Below are 4979 nucleotides of genomic sequence, written 5' to 3'. Positions count from 1 at the left end.
TGAGGTCAGGAGTTTGAGACCAGCCTGACCAACGTGGTGAAACCCCGTCTCTAATAAAAATACAAAATTATCTGGGTGTGGTGGCACATGCCTGCAATCCCAACTACTCGGGAGGCTAAGACAGGAGAATCACTTGAACCCGGGAGGCGGAGGTTGCAGTGGGCCTAGATTGCGCCATTACACTTCAGCCTGGGCAATAAGAGTGAAACTCCGTCTCAAAAGAAAAAAAAAAGGGAAAGGGCTCTTTCCTCTCCAGAGTTTCAGTTCATTAGTCCTCATTGATGGCACAACTCTGCAATGTCTTAAACAGATGATTTTTGTAACTTACTCTCTTTTTTCTAGTTGCTTCAGTAGGAGTGTTGGATTGTTCCTACATATATATCCTCTCCAGAAGAGAAAGCCGTCTGAAACCCTTTCAACATTTAACCATGGTGAGGTCATCCAGGTACATACAGCTGAATAAACCCAGAGCATACCATGGCCCCTGCTCCACACCTCCATTACAGTGAGGACAGGCGGCCCAAGCAGACCAGAGTCTTTTTGCATTGAAACTGAGGACCATGAGCCTTTTTGTTTTTACAGTGGGTGGAAAGTGTGACAAAGCTGTGAGAATAAGTCTGGAAGCTTCCAATGGCTATGCCCCAGGCTCATGGAAGAGGTCAGTCTCCAGCAGGAGGAAATGAAGCCCTTCCACGGAAAGGAGAAGCATTGGGAGCACCCAGCACCCAGGGGATGTTGGAGTCCCTGATTCCAGTCACTTGCTCCTGCTTTGGTTGGTTACCTGAGCCACACACTTCCCTTTTCTTCATGAGTTAGTTCCAGTTTCTTTTTTTTAAAAAAAAATATTTGTGTATATTCATGGGGTACATGAGAAAATCTGTTATATGTATATAATACATAGTGATCAAGAAGGGGCATTCAGCGTGTCCGTCATGTGAGTACAACACATTTTTGTTGAGTTTAGTCATTCTACTCTGCTATGGAATATTGAATTTATTCCTTTTATCTTACTGTATGTTTGTATGTTTTAACACTTCTCTTTATCCACCCGCCCCCCACCACTGTCCCTTCCATCTCTATTAACTGTTTTTCCATTCTCTAGCTCCATGTGTTCAATTTTTTTAGCTGCTACATGTAAGTGAGAAAATGCAATATTTGTTGTTCTGTGCCTGACTTTTTTCACTTAAGAGAATAACCTCCAGGCCTTGTGGCTCTCTGAGCAGCACCATGGTGGTTGGCAAGAACAAGTGCCTTACAAAAGGCAGCAAAAAGGGAGCCAAGAAGAAAGTGATTGATCCATTTTCTAAGAAAGATTGGTATAATGTGAAAGCAGCTGCTATGTTCAGTATAAGAAATATTGGAAAGACGCTAGTCACCAGGACCCAAGGAACCAAAATTGCATCCGACAGCCTCAAGGGTTGTGTGTTTGAAGTGAGTCTTGCTGATTTGCAGAATGATGAATTTGCATTTAGAAAATTCAAGCTGATTACTGAAGATGTTCAGGGCAAAAACTGCCTGACTAACTTCCATGGCATGGATCTTATTCGTGACAAAATGTGTTCCATGGTCAAAAAATTGCAGACAATGATTGAAGCTCACATTGATGTCAAGACTACTCATGGTTACTTGCTTCGTCTGTTCTGTGTTGGCTTCACTAAAAAACGCAGCAATCAGATACGGAAGACCTCTTATGTTCAGCACCAACAGGTCCGCCAAATCCAGAAGATGATGGAAATCATGACCCAAGAGGTGCCGACAAATGACTTGAAAGAAGTGGTCAATAAATTGATTCTAGACAGCACTGGAAAAGACATAGAAAAGGCTTGCCAATCTATTTATCCTCTCCATGATGTCTTTGTTAGAAAAGTAAAAATGCTGAAGAAGCTCAAGTTTGAATTGGGAAAACTCATGGAGCTTCATGGTGAAGGCAGTAGTTCTGGAAAAGTCCCTGGGGACAAGACAGGTGCTAAAGTTGAACGAACTGATGGATATGAACGACCAGTCCAAGAATCTGTTTAAAGTTCAGACTTAAAATAGTGGCAAATAAAAAGTCTTATTTGTGATAAAAAAATTAATAATAATAATCTCCAGTTCCATCCATGTTGCTGCAAATGACATGATTTCACTCTTTACGGCTAAACAGTATTCCATTGTGTATATATACCACATTTTCTTTATTCTTCCATTGATGGACACTTAGGTGGATTCCATATCTTAAGTATTGTGCATAGTGCTGCAATAAACATGCAAGTTTGCAGATATCCTTTTGATATATTGATTTCTTTTCCTTTGGGTAGATACCCAGTAGTAGGATCGCTGAATCAAATGGTAATTCTACTTTTAGTTTTTTTAAGAAATCTCTGGTCAGGCACGGTGGCTCATGCCTGTAGTACCAGCACTTTGGGAGGCCAAGGCAGGTGGATCACCTGAGATCAGGAGTTCGAGACTAACCCGGACAACATGATGAAACCCTGTCTCTACTAAAAATACAAAAATTAGCCAGGCATAATGGTGGGTGCTTGTAATCCAAGCTACTCAGGAGGCTGAGGCAGGAGAGTTGCTTGAACCTGGGAGGCAGAGGTTGCAATGAGTTGAGATTGCACCACTGTACTCCGCCTGGGTGACAGAGTGAGACTCTGTCTCAAAAAAAAAAAAAAAAGAAAGAAAAAAAGAAATCTCCATACTGTTTTCCTTAGTGGTTGTACTCATTTACATTCCCACCAACAGTGTAAAAGACTTCCCCTTTTTCCATATCCTTACCAAGATGTTATTTTTTTTGTCTTTTTAATAAAAGCCATTCTGATTGGAGTAAGATCTCATTGTGGTTTTGATTTTTATTTCTCTAATGATGAGTGATGGTGAGCATTTTTCATATACCTGTTGGCCATTTACATGTCTTCTTTTAAGAAATGTCTATTTATGTATTTATGTCCTTTGCCCACTTTTTTTTTTTTTTTTGAGATGGAGTCTTGCTCAGTTGCCGAGGCTGGAGTGCAGTGGCCGGATCTCAGCTCACTGCAAGCTCTGCCTCCCGGGTTTACGGCATTCTCCTGCCTCAGCCTCCCGAGTAGCTGGGACTACAGGCGCCCGCCACCTCACCTGGCTAGTTTTTTGTATGTTTTAGTAGAGACAGGGTTTCATTGTGTTAGCCAGGATGGTCTTGATCTCCTGACCTTGTGATCCGCCTGTCTCGGCCTCCCAACTTTGCCCACTTTTTAATGGGATTATTTGTTCTTTCCTTTTTGAGATTTTTGAGTTCCTTTTATATTCTGGATGTTAGTCCCTTGTTGAATGAATAGTTTGCAAATATTTTCTCCCTTTCAACAAGTTGTCTCTTCACTCTGTTGATTGAAACAATAAACTGCTGTTCAGAAGATTTTTAGTTTAATATAGCCCCGTTTGTCTGTTTTTGTTTTTGTTATCTGTGCTTTCAAGGTCTTAGTCATAACTTCTTTGCCTGGGCCAATGTCCAAGAGAGTTTTTCTTAGTATTTTTATAGTTTTAGATCTTATTTTTCAGTCTTTAATCCATTTTGAATTTATTTTCACATATGGTGAGAGAGAAGGATCCAATTTCATTCTTCTACATGTGGCTATCCAATTTTCCCAGCACCCTTTATGGAAGAGGGTGTCCTTTCCCCAGTGTAAGCTCTTGGCACCTTTGTTGAAGATCAGTTGGCTGTGTTCTCTAGTCTGTTCCATTGGTCTATATTTTTATACAAATACCATGCTGTTTTGGTTACTATAGCCTTGTAATAGATTTTGAAGTCCTGTAACATGATGCCTGTAGCTCCAATTTCTTGAGAGGCTGGTCCATCTCTATTTTCTTTGCCCTTGGGCTTTATAAGACCCCCCTATGTCCATATAATACATTATCCTTTTCTTCTTAGCCAGGGCAGAGGTGGTTTATGTTACCTGTAATTCAACAGGTCTTAACTAAGACTACATCTTTAATGGCGGGGCAGTTTAGAAGGGTCCGGTGAAATGTGTCTCCCTCATTGCCCAGAAGGAAGAGAAAGAGGATGAATGGTGATATTTCTGAGACCACAACTTTGGATCATGAATCGTCAGGTCAAGGAGAAACCGATGCCTCTGGATTCTGATCACTCTACTCCACCATGGGAAGAAATTCAGACATGCCTAAGAAGTTGTCTGAATCTGTTGTCCAAAGCCAAACTGTCTTACCTTAATCTTTGATTAAACTGCATTCCCACCCCCAAACAATATTTAAAAATGAGGGGAATGGAAACAGGGGAGATTCCTGTGTTTGTACATTTCACTTACTCCTCCTGGGGCTCCTGAGTTGCAGATGAGCCTGAAGTTTACACCAGAGGGTAAAGAAGATAGCTCTTTGGACATCACACACCACTTTGCCAGTTTCCGTTCTCTTGAATTATTTACTATCTAATTGTCTGCATCGAAACAGAATCTGGAAACGCAGAGTCAGAGTTGTAGCCCTATTTGCAAGTTACAGAAAGAAAACTAGAGCTCAGTGAAGTACCTGGGGCAGAAGCACTTCATGGATTTCTGAAGTTCTCTTACCTTGGGAGGGCTGTGAATGCAGGGGGTGAAACCAGCACAGCAGCAGAGAGAAAGAGAGCCTCGATCTGGAAGGGGCCTTAGAAGTCTAGTCCAGACTCCCCTTTGAGGTCACTCTCTCCCTCCTGTGTAAAGGTCTGGCATCTAGTCTGTACTTTCCCTTCAACTGGCTATGTCACCAAGAGCACCTGAACCTTGATTTCTTCATCTGTAAAAGATAGAATACAAAGGAGGATGGGATGGAAAATAAACCTGTCTATAAATTTAAAAAATTGTTATCACAAATTTTATTTTCACCATTGTACCAATAATTCCTTCTTTCTTTTCCTTTTTTTTTCTTTTCTTCTTTTCCTTCCTTCCTTCCTTCCTTCCCTCCCTCCCTCCCTCCCTCCCTCCTTCCTTCCTTCCTTTCTTTCTTTCTTTCCTTTCTTTCTCTTTCTT

At 41.3% G+C, this 4979-nt stretch overlaps 1 pseudogene across 1 annotated transcript; it reads left to right on the top strand.

Annotated features, from left to right (window-relative positions):
• Positions 1 to 1221: 1221 nt before the first annotated feature.
• Positions 1222 to 2283, top strand: LOC105527566 (annotated as a pseudogene). The gene has a single exon (XR_001004243.1). The product of XR_001004243.1 is annotated as a 40S ribosomal protein S3a pseudogene (transcript).
• The last annotated feature ends 2696 nt before the right edge of the window (positions 2284 to 4979 follow it).

This window comes from Colobus angolensis, unplaced genomic scaffold, assembly GCF_000951035.1.
Source record: "Colobus angolensis palliatus isolate OR3802 unplaced genomic scaffold, Cang.pa_1.0 Scaffold630, whole genome shotgun sequence".
In the NCBI taxonomy this organism is placed as follows: Eukaryota; Metazoa; Chordata; class Mammalia; order Primates; family Cercopithecidae; genus Colobus; species Colobus angolensis.
The sequence above is the reverse complement of the archived record's forward strand: the minus strand, read 5'-3'. Positions and strand labels throughout refer to the sequence as shown.